General features: G+C 43.5%; 1 protein-coding gene across 3 annotated transcripts in view; it reads left to right on the top strand.

Moving 5' to 3' along the window:
• The first annotated feature begins 4243 nt into the window (after window positions 1–4243).
• The window catches only part of znf462 (zinc finger protein 462), a 46533-nt gene continuing 31907 nt past the window's right edge, over window positions 4244–18869 (top strand). The window contains exon 1 of one of the 3 annotated variants that reach the window (XM_068573338.1): window positions 4244–4591. The gene's annotated coding sequence lies outside the window, so the exon portion shown is untranslated. Of the gene's footprint in view, window positions 4592–5518; window positions 5595–9166; window positions 9459–18869 lie in introns of those variants that run through there. The other 2 variants (XM_068573339.1, XM_068573340.1) reach the window with 2 other exon arrangements.

Raw genomic sequence — 18869 nt, 5'->3', positions numbered from 1 at the left:
TATTTTAAGGGAAATGGCAGCGTTGTAAAATCTCTCAGGGCCTGGTTTTGTCTGCCATCACAAATTGTCGTCTTCCACAAAATGTATAAAGTGCACTCATTCAAAAGAGCATTTAAAGTTTAGATTGCTGAAAATTGCATTCATATTACACAGCAGGTACACATATTGTACATTGTGCTATGTACTGTAAGTGCAGCCTGTTCTCTTTTCATTTGGAGGAAGATTTCACTTCAAGCTACATGATGCACAGAACGCTCAAAGCCGCCTGAATGCCTGAAGAGGGGCTTCTTGCTTGACACTCTTCCATAGGCCACGCAGCTGCATGAACGGACTCGTGTTGGTTTATGGTTCACGTCCCTTTTCCATACTCCAGACCAGCAGGTGGCGCAACGAGCGTTTAGAGTCGACCTGAAACAGCGACGTTCACCGATGTCTCCCTCCAGGAATTGACCTCCACCTGCGTGTCCTGATACTCCATCAGACAGGTTTTATAAATGCTCATATTTGACCTCTTCAGCCAAACGTTCTTCAACAGGATCCATTGTTCCTGTTTCTGCTGTGGCTTTTAAAAACATGCTCTGAAACCGGAAATGCGAGACTCAGAAGGAACGTGGTTAGCGGACCAATCACAGCCTTGCAAAGCTTTGTCGGATAGTCAGACATTTTGGCCGACGCACGCTAGCACGCAAGCACGCAAGATGGCTGCTGGGACAACGCAAGGGGCCCTGAGGGTGTTGCGTTTCTGCGTAAAACCCGAGTATAAAGCAGCCTTTAGAGCGTCAAAGTCAAGTGGATTTGCATCTGTAACTGTAAGAGTTGAACACACAGAGGAAAGCCATGGAAAGCAGAAGGAGAACATGCTAGCATACAAGTTTCTCTCGCGCGTGTGTCCTCCAGCCCCAGACAGCTGAGCAAGCCGAGCCGCGAGGACATTCATGAAGCATTTCTGACGAGTTAAAGGGCTTATCTAAATGAAATAGTAATTGAAGCATTAATAATTCATGAACATTTCTCCATTTAGACACATGCCGTGAACATTTGCTGGATGTAACATCTCTGTCTCAAAGTCCTCGCGGGCAGAAGCGGGTTTCGTTTCCATTTTTACGTTCATTGTTATGGTTGTGTTTTGTAATTCAGGTGATCTCTCGCACAGTAGCAGAGGTGTAATTTTTCCGAGAAAATGCAATTCTGGAAGAGATGGTGTAGATACTGATGAAAGAAACAATAATATGTGTTGCCATTTCTTTCATCATAATCTCTTTTAAAAAATCCATTTCAATTAAGAAGACATGTCAAAGTCGGTCTAACGACTGAAAGAAGCCCTTCATGCTGCCGTCTGTCTTACCTGATAGCGTAAAAACAACATTAGAACTGAACCGGCATTCACGATTCATTTGTCTGTGTTCATTGTGAATATACAGGCTCGTCTGTGTTTTACCAGGGAGGAAAGTCTAAGAGATGAAATAAAAACAGATGACACGCAGCACAATCAGACTTGTGGTTGAAGATAGACGTCCATAAAAACTCACGCTATCGGGGCAACACTCACATCTATCTTCCACCGGCACACAGTGGACCTCTCGTCATGTTTTCTGACCCGTACTGGACTCTGCTGTGTCTCATTTCCAGGGAACTTTTCAAGGCGGTGCATTTGAGTTGCAGGAGAGTCTACGAGAAGGTCCAATTCACCTCACGAGAGCCAAAAAAACCCCTAAACATTGAACTGAAGATGCTTGATTTCAATCAGGGATACCATTTCACCGTTTAATGGCGATGCACGGATATTAGTGCATCCAAAAAGTAATTGGCCACTTTCTAAATCTGTACCGCCTCCCCCCCCCTCACACACACACACTCCTCCCGCTCTCCCACCGCTTCGACCATCTGAATCCCTGACGACCGGTCTGTTTTTAGCCGCGCTGGATGGAGGCCGGTGTGCGGGGGAGCCGGACCAGTGGGGATGTCCCGGTGCAGCCTGTCCTCGGCTGTACGCTCGACTCCTGGCCGTCCCATATTAATCAGATTTGCCGCAGCAACCATATGTCCGAGCAGCACGATAACCCCCCCGGCTGCTACCTGGCACCCGCAGGATACCCTGTCAACGCAGTGTGTGTGTGTGTCTGCGTGTGTTTCACACGTCGTTCCTCCGGAGACATTCCTTCAAAGATCTGTCGAGACAACAGAAAACAGAACGGGCGTACATATTACAGGTGTTTTTAATTTTCTTGAACCTGCTCTGAGTGGGAAAACAAAGAAGTCTGAAGAAAGAAAAGGTCGTGAGAGGCAACGCTGGAGGAGGAGGAAGTCATTTTTGGACCAAGTGATCATTGGCCACAGAGTTTTGGAAATTCATGGGGCTACATACGTCACTGCAACAGGAGAACTGGCACTATGGAGCCGCATTAAAAAAACACACAAGGCTCAGGCCTGTTTCCATCTGTCACCTTATGCTTAACAGCACATTTCATATTGTATATTCTTAGATCCCGAGGTGTCTCATGTTTAAGACTCTGTTTCTCTCTCGTTGTTTAACTGCATTATTGAGCATCCAGCCCTTGTATTGGCCCCGGTGACACGGATCGGAAGCTGTTTGTGATACGAACGCTGACTGAATACGGTTTCTTATCTGAAGTTTCTATTCAATTCCACAAAAAAATGTATTCCACGATCCATAATTCATAACCAAATCTCGCAAGAGGCAACACCAACACTTGTCAAACATGATTAACTACATCTGTATCTTACACGGATTTAATTCCTCTCTGTGTCGCTGCCTGTAAATCAGCGTGCGATCACTAGTGAGCTCGCGCACAAGATTTGTGACCGAGGATTTTCTGGTGTCACGGGCAAGGTTGTTGTGTAAAAAATAAAATAAAAAATCAAACAAGTTTCCTTGTTGTTTGAGTGAAAAAGAAAACTGAAGAGTTCTCATGCTTTTGTTTACACTGAGGGCCGATGTTATTGCCATCTACTGTCTGCAGAAAGAAAAGAAACACACAACGCACCTCACACACATAAATTACTACTAACAGGTATCAATAAATAAACATACTGGCATTCAGATCAATACTATGTTATGTATTAGTATGTGTTTTATCCTATTTTCCCATAATAAAGAAATACATCAGAGACCCAATGTAAATTATGCTTTATTATGAACTTAAATGATGCCTCCAGCTGCAATAACTAGAAGGTCTGTGAGCTTTACAAACCATGCCATGCATTCAAATCTTGAGTATTAAGATCATTTTAAATGCATGAAGATAAGTGATCATGCTAAAAGAACTCTGAGCAGATAAAACTGTAATAGTATCAAACATGTCGCACCCTGCAGTGCTGTGACAACAACCTTCACGGTGTATCCGACTCCATCCAGGTGCTGCATTCACGGCAATAAGCAGAACTAACACACGCTGCATTCTTCCCAACAAAAGCCATCAAGGCACATTAACGTTCTCAGATGACATTATAGCCGCTCAATCATGCAAGGTAGCCTCTCCTCTCCTCACTGCCCACCCTCTCATGTGTGCCCCTTCCGGCCACTCAGCCCCCACCCACCCACCACCCCCACCCACCACCCCCACCCATCACCCCCACCCACCCTCACGCTGACATACATCTAAGCAGGACCCTGCACCTTTTGTCTTGGGCTCCCTCTTTGTTAGCAGCTGGTGGACAGAGCATCATCATCATCATCATCATCATCATCATGTCTACTTTACAGTAACACTGTAATGACAACACACACATCGGCCATTTTTATTTTCTTCTCAATGAGGGACATCATAAATGAACAAATATTAAGAAATTAAATGTATTGTTATATTTCATTTGAATAAAGATGATAAACCTTTGGGGGAGTGTGACAATGATAAGTGGAAGGAGACAGTATTGAATGGGATTTGTGTTTATTTATATATATAAAAAAAAAATCTTATTATTATTATCATTATTATTATTAATATAAATGTTGTTTGATGATTTGTTTCATTATGAATGTAGTTTGATCATATTTATTTTATAAAATTGGGACGTGTGTCAACACTGTAATATCAAACATATCCATATATCTAAATAAATATATATGCATCTGCGTGTCTCGTTGTCTTTCTATCTGCTCCAAGTGTGAAGCAGCATCATCGCCACCAAAGTGAACTGCAGATAACCTCATGACGTGGCAGTCACAGTATGGAAAGCCTATATAAAAATGCTCAGAGCCCGCATGTGTCTGCTGGTGGTCTGAGCCGCTGATGAGGCTTTGCAGGCGATCTGACTTCAGTCTAGATGAAGGATGAGCTTCTCAGACGTAGACGTTGTCCATCCTGCTGATGCTCCCTCGTCTCATCGTAAACTCTTGTGCACCCTCTGGTGCTTGCTAGTCTCCCAAACTTCTTTGTGTAGCCTGCTTTGCAGATTGTCTTCCTTGTCTGTGTGGTTGCTCATTATTCAGAGACAGACGGATCTCAGGTCATCTGCAGCTGCAGCAAAGGAGAAGCAGGAAAGATGGCGATCATCCATTAGACCGACCGGGCGCACGCATGAAATACGAGGACAACTTTTGGGAGGATCGCTTGAGGAGAAGATTGTACCAGTGAGTTTTTTCTCTCCCCCTCTTGCACTATATTTCCAGTTTCGCCAAGATTTTCGGCTGGGCTTCCAGGGTCTGCGAGAACGTCGCTATGGTAGATCATGGGATATAATTTGGAGAGCGCCTCGTGAATGACCTGGAAAGAGCTGATCCCCCCTCCTTCCTCCTCCTCCTCCTCCACCACCACCACCACCACCAACACCACCACCTTTTTCTCCTTTTAGTCCAGGTCCAGCCGACTTTGGGTGAGGGAAGCCGGGGCGAGATTTTTAGTCGGGTGGGCGCTCCGCTCCGGCTGGCACCATGCTAGCCAAAGTCAAGTGGGTCTCCTCGCGTCCCAGTTAATATCCTACCCGCTTTCCTCGCCATGTCGCCTTTCGGTTTGTTGTCAAAGTGACACAAGGAAATGGACGCGGCGGTGGAAAGAGAGAGAGAGAGAGAGAGAAAGAGAGAGAGAGAGCGAGAGAGAGAGAGAGAGGGGTCGCCGGCGTGTTTCGGCGGCGCCGGAGCGGAGTGTTTTGTTATTCTGACATGTCTGGTCAGGGGAGTTGTTGGCCCGGCGGCGCGTCCCCTTCGCCGGCCGCGCGTGTTGTTGCGCGTTAGCTTCATGGAGGAGCCATTGCACGGCTCGCTCTCCTCTCCCAACCCGGAGCCTCCATTAGCGACACAGAGGAGCTGACATAGCCGCTGGTCCAGTCACACACACACACACACACACACACACTCACTGACACACACACACACACGCCATGTCCAGTGTGAGGAAGCTACATGAGCTCCCCCTCCCCTCCCCTGCTCCTCTCAATTCAACAAAAATGGGAAATGATCTGGTGAGGATTTTGAGTGTCTTCTCCACAGGGTTGGAGCTTGATGGTGCTGGTGCAATGGTGGCTTTCATGTATGTTGCTTCTGATGTTTTGCTCTGGCTCTCGTTGCTACACACTGGCACCGGCTTGTCCCTTTGCACTGTTTGGATGCCTCTCTGCTGTCACTGGTCTCAAGTCAGGTATGTCATGCTAGCAGGGCTTCACCATAAAATGGAGGAGGAGATGAGTGTCCAAGGAGAGTCAGACATGCAGGATCTCTCACGCCAGAACAAAGGTTGTGTTCATAAATGACATGACCACTGCCGTCTCCTCCTCCTCCTCCTCCTCCTCCTCCTTCTTCTTCTTCTTCTTCTTCTTCTTCTTCTTCTTCTTCTTCTTCTTCTTCTTCTTCTTCTTCTTCTGCTCGGAAGTTGAGTCTGCTGCAGGAAGCAGAGGAACTCTGAAAAGTGAGGTTAGATCTTCTCGTGGGGCTCTCAAGGTTACCTTCATGAACTTGCTGCTTTTGTATTCTTGCATGATTTACCACAACGTGAACTGGACATTTGTGTGTTTTGTGTGTTTTTGTTGCCGTTGTACGATCAGCAGATGACACTTTTGGACTGCATGTGAGTGGTGGTGATAGCTGGAGGGACACATGGATGAGATGGGAATTTAAATGCTGAATAATGGCTTGTTTTGGCCGTGCAGGTGGTTAATGTTCAACAAAGTAGTCTTGACTCTCTCTCTCTCTCTCTCTCTCTCTCTCTCTCTCTCTCTCTCTCTCTCTCTTTCTCTCTCTCTCCTCTGTGTGTGTGTGTGTGTGTGTGTGTGTGTGTGTGAGAGAGGGAAGTGCTAGCTGCAGATAGTTTCTTTAAGGAAGTTCTCAAGAAGATTCTCATTGCATTTTTTAGTTTTGGAGCAGTTTTTGGGGGGATATGAGAGTTCAGCTGCTGGTATCTACACAAGTTAAGTATTTATAATCTCCCTGATGATTTGTAGACTAATTATTCACACAGGAGCTCGAGCTCTCTGCTGTTTATTGGCTGTTGTTGTGAGCTTGTACCTCTTTGCTTGCTTCTCTCAAACATCCAGATCCTTTGAAAGTTATTTGGACATGTATTACATGATCATGGCCTCAGGGACATGTACCACTGCGCTGCCTGAGGTGACTTATCACACATTATGTCCTAAAGGTGTCTGTTGACCAGCCTGTCAGGAGAGTGAAGGAGGTGTCTTTGCAAGATGCAGCGTGTTCCTGTGGCAGTTCCTGTGTGTGTGTGTGTGTGTGTGTGTGTGTGTGTGTGTGTGCGCGCTACGCTCTGCAGTTCCCCTGGCCACTGTGTGAAATCTTGCTGACAAGGAGACTGTGAGCTTGACACAGTGCGCTGCGACAATGCCGGGGCTGAGAAGAGCAATCAAAATGGTGGCGATGCTCCTTCTCCCTGGCGTGGCAGGGCAAACAGGTTCTCAAGGAGGAGCCCGACAGAGGACGGGGCGGACAGGATCTGCTGCGGTCGACTCTTTTTGTCACGCGGGCGGCTGCAATGGATACAGTCTGGTGGACGCTGGATGTTCTGTAAACGAGCCCGTTTCACTCCGGATGCGATTGTGACGTTTGGTTTCGACACAGATCGTCTCCGGGATACTGACGCGGGCGGCCGCGTCCGTGCACTCAGAGTTCCCAGAGTAACTTTCACGAGCCTTCAACACATTCTTGGCTCTTCCTCAGTGGCAGAGCGTATTGCTGGGTGCTGCTACACGGCGAGCTAACCTGCGTGCCGAGGGTTCCGGTTCAACTCTCCGGCTGAGGTCATGCGGGTCATGCGGGGCTGTTTGCTTTGGTTGGAGCAGAGGAGGCATTTCTAGTTGCATAGTGTGGTGCTGTACAGTCCAATCCAAGTGATCCAAGACTGGATCCCTAGCGGGGCATAGCAGGGGACTACGCAGACTGTCAGAGGCCCCCCGAAGTTCCCAGGTTCCCTCTGTGGCGATTGCTTTGTTGTAATTAGATTAAATACACATTTATATGGTAATAAACACCACTAAAGTATTTAAAGGCCCTAAGGTGGCTCCTGCATTCATGACCAGATCTTGACCCCCCATAGATGTGTTGTGTCTAAAGTTTACAGCCAGAGTGATTTGTCGATTAATCGATAACACGTGTGCAGCTTCTCTCTCTAACTGATGTCGTTGTGAACCGTTGCTTTTCTCTGTCATGTATTATACTCGCAAAGGAATATGTTTGGATTTTAAACCGTTTTTCAGAGGAAAAAAACAAGACGTTTGAAAAAAGTGACCTTGGGATGTGGATACATTGACAAAATGATCATCCAAGAAAATAATCATGAATCGCAGCGCTGCTGAATTGGGATTTAATATCTCAAGAATTTCAGTTAATATTCAACCGACATGATATGCATCCTATTTAAACAAGCGGATGTTTGGTCAGTTTGAGCTAACTGGCATGCAGCCAACATAGTATTGGTTTTCTAGAGTAGAGATACTGGTTGATGTCTTAACTTCAGGCAATATGCATTGCTTCTTCTATCATCGTTATATTTCTATAGCTGCTGTAGTTAAACACACTCTCTTCATAATATATTTATTAAATTCATAACGTGCTCTTGCAACATCCTATAACATACTGTTATTTCTTCTAATATTGACCCTTGTAGCTTCAATTGTCGTCCAAATTGGGGACGTTTGTATCGCATCTGGAGCGCTGTGAAGGCAAATCCAAAGCAAAGGGGCTTTCATTTCTCCTCCACGTAACATATTTCAGTGACATTTTTACTGCGGTTCAGCTTCAAGGTGACAAGGCAGAACTGAACTCTAGATACTTTTAGATTTCTTTTTACATAACTGGATTTCTGAAAGGTATTTCAGGATTACGCTTAAAAAGCTCGACAGAGAGGACCGAGGATTAAACAAGAGAGACTTCTGTGATGGTTCTAACGCTGGAAGGAAGCGGTTGTGAAGCTCATCACTCACTCTGCTACTCCTTCTGTCTCTGTTGTACACACACACACACACACACACACACACCCCTCCCTCTCTCACTCACATTGGGTGATGCACTCCTCCATTCTTCTCTACCTGGGGCAGTGAAGAAGGCCAGGGAGACGCACAAAAGCAAATTGAAATGCTCCAGTGAGTGCTTTCTTGACATGATGCATGGCTCATGAGATGCAGCCGGGCCCTTCTGCTACACTTGTAAGTGTGCTGAGACACACAGGCCCCACATCCAAAAACACTACAGTCATTACAGCACAGCGAAAAGCCTCACTACTCTCTGCTTGCATTGTCCTGACCTTCCACGCTCCATAAACATATTTCCTTCATGATTTAGAGATAAGCTTTTCGACGTGAACGCACGACATTGTTCAAGTCGAAAAAAGAGAAGGAAAAACGCCAGGATCCTCTGAATAATTGAATGCAGTGTAACTAGGTATAGGCCTATTTGAGAAGCCCCGAAGCAACATGATGTCGGGGTTTAAATGGAACAAGGAAGTGGCTTGCTGCTGGTGTTGTCATTCCAGTTGCTGTTGTCAGTTGCCACGTTACACTGCTGCAGAACTGGTTCCTCCTCTCTGCTTTCCATCAGAACATCAACAGTTCAGCGTCACCTTTCCCTCTTCCTGGAAATACATGCTTGCAGCTCCGCAGAGCTCACAGTTGTGTCTCGTGCAGGGGGGCTAGTTTCACAGAAAATGAAGACTTCAGGTATGAAGTAGCCGAGGTGATGAGACAGTTTGTCCGGGGAGATGAATTAAGCCGTGGTACTCAGGTTTCCAGCACTGAATTCAGGATTTATGCCCTTTCTCTACAAAAAGACACAGTGAACCAACTCTGTCAGCCTCGATCTGCCTGTGGTGGAAAAAAAAAACCCTGAATGCTTTGGAGACGCCCGTTCCTTGGGCAGTGTGGTGCCACCGGACAAGGCCTTCATTGAGCAGGAACAGGAGTGGTCTTGTAGAAGGGATCCACACTGGCTCGGCCTACGAAGCAACAGAGCTGTCCAAGGACGATTAAATATTTAAGAGCTTGGAAAGGAGGTCTCGGTGGTAAGTTAATATTGATGGGTCTCTCATCTTTCCCTTCTCAAACTTGTTGAGCTGCCTCAAGAGGTCAGTTTGGTGAACCTGGAGAGGAACCTCACCTCTTTCCTTCTGAGATAAACTGACCAGCAGCTTGAAAAAGTTGTCAAAAAAAAAAGAAGAAAGAAAAGGCTTTCCTCCAACGTTCCAGACTGAATTGGACTTTTCGTCTTCTTTTTTTTTATGGTTTCCTGTGTCCTCTTTTGGTCACTCTGAAGTCCTCCATCCTGACTAGCTTGTAACCTCACCCACTGCCTGTAACTGTAGTAACTGCCATGTCAGGCATATAAGGAAGTCAGCATTGCAGTGTTTTCTGGCAGTTGTCCACTGAGCAGCACTTGCAAGAAACCCGTCAGTGCATCTCACAGCTTTTTCTTGTCCTCTTTCTTCTTCTTCTGAATTGGTGGAATTGGATACTGGAGGTGTATTTCTAGATCACACGGAGACAACAATGGAATCAAAGTTTTCAGACTTTGAGTTGAGGCAAGAGCATCCGGTGGAAGATGGTTTTCCTCGCAGTGAGACGGAAGACATCGTCACGTAATACAATTAGTACCTTTTGTCTGTTTTCCCAGTTATCCACGTATGTTCTCTGAGATGATGCAGGATCCTTTGAGACGGCAGCAGATTGATTTACGTCAGGAAATGGCTTCCGAGGAGAGATGGACTACGAGGCCGTGTGGAATGTGAGGCTTCCTGGACTGATTGTCTTTGTGGAAAAAACACTTCCTGGTTTCCCTCCAAGATCCTTGCACATCCTTCACTTGCCCGGCTCCTCAGCGGTTGTTTATTTAGCCCGTGAGTGGTCCAGTTTGCGGACGTTGAATGAAGCAGGTTTTCGGCCTCATAGCTGAGAACATTCATGGTTCATGTATTGTGTTTGGAGCGGCGGATAAATTAGTTTTTTTGTATTTCTTTCTCCGCTCGAGCCTACTTGTGTACAATACTTGATGGAATTCGTTTTCCTGCAAATTTTTCGCTTCAAGCTTGAGGAAAGAAACCTCTTGAGAAAAACGAATATATCTACCTATTCCTCCCAATATAACATTGTAAAAATAATCATGCCTCAGGCTGTTAATTAAATGGCGCACTTCATCATTTTTGGATGGAATATTTAATCATGTTGCTAAGGGTTGCCCCACGTTTAAAAAATAATCGTTTTATGCTTTTTAATCTGAATAAAAAGCATTTGTGTCTCTCTGGAAGCTCTAAAACATGTTTACTGTAGAACATGTTGGGTCACCTGGGTTTGATCTACAGAGTCTTCGACGTATCTCCTGAAATCTTTGCATGACAGGTTGTTTGCAGGCTGCGTATATTCAGAAGCAGGATCCTCAGATCTCTCGAGGACGTTGCCTTCAGCTTGCAAAGAACAGCGGCGCCTCACTGGAGGTGGCCGTCTTCTGCCGCGAAACTAAAAACAACCCCACCACACATCTCACTTCTGCTTCTGCCGACTGCCATGACAGTCGGCAGGAGGAACAGACGGGAGGGGAAGCCGCTCGCTCAGGTCCGTGCTCTTAAAGTTAAACACTTCCATCTGTGTAACGAGATAGCGGCGCGAGCGGAGGCAGCAGCTCGGCTCATCTGAGCAGGACAGTCGAGTCGAAGACCTTGAGGAGCACAAAATGGTGGATGGCCGTGCCACTGATACTCCAGCGTGATTGGCAGTGTCTCCTTGGCCACAGTGGGGCCGGCTCGCGTGAAATGGAGTCCTCTGTGTGGAGCCTTGGCCCGGCCTCAGCTCTGATGCAGAAGATAATTCTGTCATCCCCGAGAGAGAGGGAGAGCGAGTGAGAGAGGCGAGAGAGCAAGCCCAGTGAGGTGACTGTACTAAAAGAAGGTTGAGCCTCCAGATAACTGGAATCGTGCACGTCTGCTCGCTTCCACCATGTATCCTCACTCAACTCCTTGATTTCCTGGGTTCTGACTTCTATTAACGGCATTTTGTGTCTTTACTTGGTGCTTTTTTTTTGCTTTTGCATCGAACAGACATGCAGTGGCAAGAAAAGAAAGATAAGCTTCGATGAAAAGATTCATTTTTTTGTGGTTTAGTAACAGGGATGAGGAGAGCGACTCTGTGAGGGTTTTCATTATCTAACCTTCACACCCAGCAGGCTTTAGCTGAGGGATTTACTAGCCCTCTGTTTTGGTTGCTCTGTGAAAATTTTGGGGCTTGAAGGTCACATAAATATCTCTGAAGGCTCTCGATTAAAGGTAAACGCAGAAGATGTACAAGACGGTGAGCGGCTGCATTTTGAATGTAGGAGTGTTCATTTTTGTATTGCAAATTCTCACCATGACGACCTGAAGACCGTAGCCATTAATGCTTGTCTCCTCTTAATCTGCTTGGTCATTGTCTTCTGTCGACCAAAAAAAAAAAAAAAGGGGAAATGCTGCTACTGAGTGCTCTGTGTTGCAGCTGTCCCTTTTTCAGATGGAACAGTCTCAGCCCTCAACACAAAGGCTACCCTTGGAGCAAGGTTACTTGCTCCACGATGGCCAGCTCCTTTCTCTCTTTTTTTGGGTTTCTTTTTTTTTTTTTGTGTGGACCAGCTTTTGTGAGAACTGTGTTGCGAATTAGCAAGTTGGCTTTCTTTGATTGAGAAAGGAAATGTGTTGGTTTGCAGAGGCAGAACTGAGAGAGGAAAACGAGTGCAGCCATATTAAGTATTAAAGGCCGTCTGACTGGGCGGGTGATGTCAGGTAACCATCTGTCAGAGAGAGACAGACTGACACACGCACCGTCTGACCTTGCAGTATGGACGACACAGACAGAAAATAAAAAACTATCATCTCTTCCTGGGATTAGCATAGTATTGCAACTTGGAGCGATAGTAATGGCATTTCTCTCTCTTTCTGTCTCTCTTTTTGATGTGAGGTCTCGCTTGAAGGCCTCAGTCAGCAGAGTACTTTGAAGTCCCGAGATCAAAATCCTTCAATCCTCCTCTCGGCTTGTCCTTTACCACTGATGTGCTGCATGTTTGTATCGCGCAATGCATTGACTTTGATGTCGAATCAGAACTTTGCTACATTTTCCTTTTGAATTTGTTGTCATTTAGTCTTCATTACTGGAGCGCATTTGGCGTGAGACGGCGATGCACGCGTCCACATCGGAGAAGGAAGCGTAGGGTTGAAGTGGAGCACAGCTCCAGACGGCTGCACCAAACGCCCAAATTTCACTTCCTGGCAGACTCCCGTTGCGGGAAAATACAATGGATGAAATAAGACTTCCGGCTGACCCAGCAGCGGGAGGTCGTTGAAGGTCGTTCCAACATTTTTACAGAGTTGTGTCTCCAGCGTGCCGTCCCGGATCAGCTGCACTTAACGGCCGAACCGCAGAACAAAGTGCGACACTCCGGTTAGACGAGAGGAGGTGGAATATCCACTCTTGACTTGTTTTGCTGTTTACATTCCACCTGGTTAAGAAAATGCACTGCAAAAACACACACGCGTTTTTGTTTTGTTTGTCTTGTATAGCAAATGGACTACACCTGCATTTCCTTGTGCAACCCTGTGTTGCATAAAGACAAGAGATTATCCTTGAATGCTTGAAGGAAAAAAATAATCTTCCGTTCTGCTTCCCCTTCCTTTTGATCCATTAGCTCTGCATTCAGTCAACTTGATAGGATGGTGGGAAGCCTTCCTAATCTTTTCCTTTACACAGACTCTTTAAGGGTCGCCCGGCCCTGCAAGCGGTGAGGTGTTTTTTGTGTAACTCCTCTGGATGTGACACCAGTGAAGGTCAGGCTACACACAGATCAGTAAAGCGCGTTGATTTGCAGTGTGTGAAAGGCTGCGCACCTGTATTTACCAATCCCTCTGAGACAATCTGGGTTTACTGAGCTGGTTTCTTGAACGTGCACCAAAAAAATCCAGACGTTTTAAACATTACCGGTTCAACCTGTAAGGCTCGTGTTTGTCGTCCCTCTGTGCAAATGCACATACCTCTCAAACGCAGGATTGGTAGTGTGAAAGACTTAATTAGTTGCATTGAAAATCAAGAAGTGAGCTACTTTTGCGAATAAGATATATTAGATGATTCCTTAACTATTTCCGGCGAACGTCGAAGGGCCCAGAGACTAGCATGGACTGTAAGGAGCACGATTCAGACATAAAATTTGATCTAAGACCCTTTGATTTTTGTACGGTGACAAAGTGAAGACAAACTTGAAGATTTAGGGAAGTGATGGCCCCATTAGGACCTAATCTAGATCAGGTCCTCTTGCTATGATGGATGGTCACGTGAAGAGGAAGCTCTGAAGGAAAAACTTCCAAGAGGCCAACAGCAAGCTAAAAATAACAGCAGGACTTATAGCAGAGTCTATCCACGACATACACTGAGCTGACGACTTGGACCACTTCTCACCAAAAACTACATTTTGCAAGCATGTGGTTCGTTCCCGTGACGGGAAATGCAACTTGTGATCTGACGAAACCAAAGTAGAACGTTTTGATCTTAATTCCTAAATATAGAGCACATTGAGTAGAGGTCAGACAATGTGTTAACGCATGGTGGGGGCAAACTGAGGCCCACAAAATGTTATAAATAACTGTCGTGAAACTGAAAACACTGTGAAAGGGTTAAAGGTCAAAGGCAAAAACAAGGACAACAACCAGACTGGACAACAACCAGACTGGACAACTGTCGGTCACAACTTGCTGAATATATATATATATATATATATATATATATATATATATATATATATATATATATATATATATATATATATATATATATATATAAAAAGTTTCCTATCATAAGCTAACGTTAGCCACCTTACGCTAATGGTCCTACCAGACTAAATGAGGCCTTTGTGGCAAAACTGTTGAACTGATTGATCAAGGGTATGTTTTATTTCTTATTAATTCACCTTTCAATTCATAAGAGCTTTAATGCGGAGGTTTTTGCTTCACATCAATTATTCAGACGGATATAACATGAAGAAGAAGCATGATTCTGGTAACGGCAGTGTTAGCTGGTTCATGTCTGACCTACTTTCTTTGATGCCGGTTGCTTCCTGAAACAGATTTGTTGTCAGATTAACATCAATATATCTCGTCAGGTGGCTGAAAATAACTTATGACAATGTGGATGATTTGGGGCCACCGTCATTGACTTCAGGCCCATCGACGCCCGGCTGATTTACTGTTAGCATGATATGGTCTCAGGATTTACTGCATAGTGATTTAGCATAATGTTGTAGCTCAATCTGCCATTTTTACTCACCGCTGTGACCTCGGAGAATAAAAACTAAAACTGAATCAAACGGAAACTTTTATCAGAGCTGGAAGGAACCCAACATTTTTTATTCAGAGTTTTGTAGTTTAAGCTGGAAACAAACAAAACACAGCAACATTCAACACGCGCGACGGCATCACTGTTGTATCTCCAGCTCCATTCTGCTTTTTCTCTGTTGTATATTTCAGGCCATTCCCCTCCCTATCATTTCATTCCAGCAGCTGTCTGATGAATGTTATGACAAAACGTTTATACTGAACATTATTGATCGCTCACATCTCCTCTGAAAAGGCCCGGTCCATTGATCCGCCAGGTTGGATCGATGTCTCATCTCTGGGTATTCAGACTTTCTCGAATAAGCAGCAGAATGTGATCACATATTTTAAGGAGGCTCTCAGAGAGGAGTGAGGTCACTGTCTATGTCTATATATATATATTTTGCATGGCAATATTGGTCCTAGAATAATAAAATCAATTTATTTTTTGTTGACAAACTTTTCCTTTGGGTACAATTTGCGGTTGAAAAAAAAAAGGTAATATATTGCAATACTCAACGTGTCGCAGTATCGTGATAATATTGTATCGGGACTTAACTATCGTGACAATATCACAATATCGTATAGTGGGACCTATTTATATATATATATATTTATATATATATATATATTTATATATATATATATATTTATATATATATATATATATTTATATATATTTATATATATTTATATATATATATATTTATATATATATATATATATATATATATTTATATATATATATATATATATATATATATATATATATATATATATATATATATATATATATATATATATATATATATATATATAAGTGTCATGACATTTCCTTCAATAGGTGTTGTGACATTGCAGTCTGGAACACAGTGATGAGACTGAACGTGGCTAATATGCAGTTCGAGCTCCTCAAATGTACGTTTTTTGACTTTTTCAAGAAATAATAAACAGACTAATAATAAAACGCTTCAAATTTGAACCTCATTGACAATTTCCTCCCTATTTTTCCTCTTCACCTGTTCTCTTATCTCCTCCACTATTTATTGTCTGAACTCACCTTTTACCGTGACGACTTAGTTTACTGTAAACGTTGGCGCGTCTGCTTGTATCAGGAAGCCTTCTGAGACAAAAGAAAGTGTGAGAATCTGTTTAAATCGATCAGCATTTCATGAAAATGCGTAGAAGAAGCACATCTACAATGTCTCCCCTTCACCTGCTTTCTGAAACAGTAATGGGCTTCTGTGCAGTGTTGTTGTTGAATCTGTCAACATGCAATTCTTCTGTGTCGGGATTAGGCAGCAGCACAGTATTGGAATATGAAGGTCATTCAGGTCGGACCAGCTTTTCTCTTTTGAACCAGCGTTGTTATCTTCTACAGCGCCCACAGATAAAAGCCCACCGTGAGCCAACCAGAGTGTGAGCTGCAGGCGGGCCAAAGAACCGCTCCAAACCAGGTGCTGGTATTTAGGCTGCCTTGCATTTGAAGGCACCAAACCTAATCTGAATCAAAATAACTGGGATTAAGACGTTCTCGGGGGGGTTCTTTGAAGGTAAACGTGCTCTGTGACATATTCAATGTGTGTTTTGAGACCTTCAGGTGAGGCTATTAAAAAAACAAGACAGGTTGACTCTGGAAGTCCTTCGTGCATGTGTGAGGTGGTGATGGTATTAACTGTGTGCATGCATGTGTATTTGCCTTCTCTTATGAATGCTGTGCTTGGATAAGAGACAGTAAGCACATATGGCCGCATGTTAGCCGACAGAGGGTCAGTCCAAACGTTAATTATGCTTCCTGCTTACCCGTTGGCGGTGGTTTCAGTGCCTCTATGTCTGCTCACCATGAATATTACAGCGGGACTGGGCCTAGGACTATGTCATACATGTGTTATGGGTCCATAACACCATTTGAAATCTCATCTTATTGAAGTATTTTTGTATTTAGAAAAGCTGAACATGTTCTGTTTGGGTGTGTTTCAGCTTCTGCTGTTTGATAATAAAACAGTTTATCTTTGGGTGTTGGATCAATAGGATAAAAAAAAGACTTTTAAAACCTCACTTTGGGTTCTGAGCATTATAAGAAGAGCCTTTCTTTCTACATTTCAAATACAAACTAATAGTTTTTACAGTAGTTGCAAGCGCAGATGACTTCACACCAATGTGGTGTGTCTTTTCAGGCTTTCAATTGAATTTAAATCATATTTCCTTGAAAAGAATGAGCAGTAATATAATTGAATGTTCAGCAGTTGCAGGTTAAAAATGGAAACTACGGTTAAGTGAGTCTGCTACGGCTCAAATAGAAATGGCGTGTTAAGACTTCTTACAGACGTGGAAGCAGTGACTCAGTTGTCCTGACCCTCGGTGTCTCTGTGGCTGTACTCGCAGCTCGTTGCAGCCGGGACGGCGGCGGCGCTGCGTCGGTCTGGACTGGTGTGGCGTGCCATCTTTGTGGGCCTGTTTTCAATCTGTTTTCAGGAGTTAATATAGTTAGAATGGTGTCAGGTCCAGACTGTCCTCTTTGAAGAGGTTCAGCCATGTTGGAACGCTACAGATTTCACTCAGGATGTAAATGATGCAGCTGGCGCGTCGTTTCAGTGTCTTTACACACTGCAAACCTCCAGGGGAAAGTTGTACCGTAGTTGGTCTGAAAGGCAAACATTATGTCGTGCTTTAAGTTCTTCACATGGAAGAAACTACTTTTGAAGTTGAAGTACTTTGTGTTTTCATGCAGAGAGTGCACAGACAGACAGACAGACAGACAGACAGACAGACAGACAGACAGACAGACAGACAGACAGACAGACAGACAGACAGACAGACAGACAGACAGACAGACAGACAGACAGACAGATATGTATAGATAGCGCCAGACACTAAATGGAATAAACTAAACACACAAAATAAAATAATGAAATAAAAAAAATAAAAATATTATATATATATATATATATATATATATATATATATATATATATATATATATATATATATATATATATATATAATATTTTATTTTTTTTTATTTATTATTGTTTATATATAAATAATATTTTAATTTATATATATATATATATATATATATATATATATATATATATATATATATATATATATATATATATATATATATATACACACACACACACACACAATGAATACAAATAACTGGAGGAAATTAAGGAAATTAAATGTAAACAGTGTGCAAAATATGTAAAATATATATGCACAAAAGAATACAAATATAACTGTGTATAAATACACAATAGGATACATCAGCCGTCTGGTCTAGAAATAACATCTTCGCTATCAATGAATGTCGATTAATTGTTTATTTGTCGGTCTGTGAAATGTCACAAAGTAGGGACGAATCTCCGACTGCGTGTTGTGAAGCCAGAGGTGTGAGTGTCGTCACTTTGCGCTGCTTTGCTCCACAAACAATGCAGTGAAACGGTCGCCAGTTAATCTCAACAGCGGCCTGTGATCGTGCCTCTGAATCTCTCGCCGCTTGACGCAGCCACCAGGTGTCAAACCGCCTGACTTTGAAACCAAAGCCTTCACGCACTTCTTCTGGTTTCAAAGTAGTATCTGGTAAAAGGAAAGATTAAAGGTTTTGGTGCCAAAATAAATATTTCTTGCCGCTGCTTGACTTGGCCCATACTTGCATCAGCAGATGTCGGATTTCAGAACGATGATGTGAGCCTTCAGATACAAAGCTCCTGAAAGGCTGTCACACTGGGAAGAAGACAGGTATTGTTGAAACAGCCAGGAGGGCTTTTAGTAGTAAGTATTTGATGTCAATGCATCAGGATTGACATCCAGTTTGACCAAAATATCATAAAACAAGACATGTAAAAATAGAAAATTAATCGGAAGCTAATTTCATATCCAGATACATCATTTACGTTCTGCTCACACCCTCTGAAATGTGTGGAATTTATCGAATATTTAATCAACAGATCACACGTTTCTTCGGTTTATCAGAAAAGACACAACATATTTATATTTGTGTGTTATTATAAAACGTATGTACTCTGCATTTAACTGCTCCCTGTCATATTCTCTCTTTATTACCAGATGTATTAGACCATTGAATGAATT

This window comes from Clinocottus analis, unplaced genomic scaffold (genome assembly GCF_023055335.1).
Source record: "Clinocottus analis isolate CAN_PGR_092001 unplaced genomic scaffold, fCliAna1.0.p SCAF_13, whole genome shotgun sequence".
Taxonomy (NCBI): domain Eukaryota; kingdom Metazoa; phylum Chordata; class Actinopteri; order Perciformes; family Cottidae; genus Clinocottus; species Clinocottus analis.
This window is presented reverse-complemented; position numbering and strand designations above follow the sequence as displayed.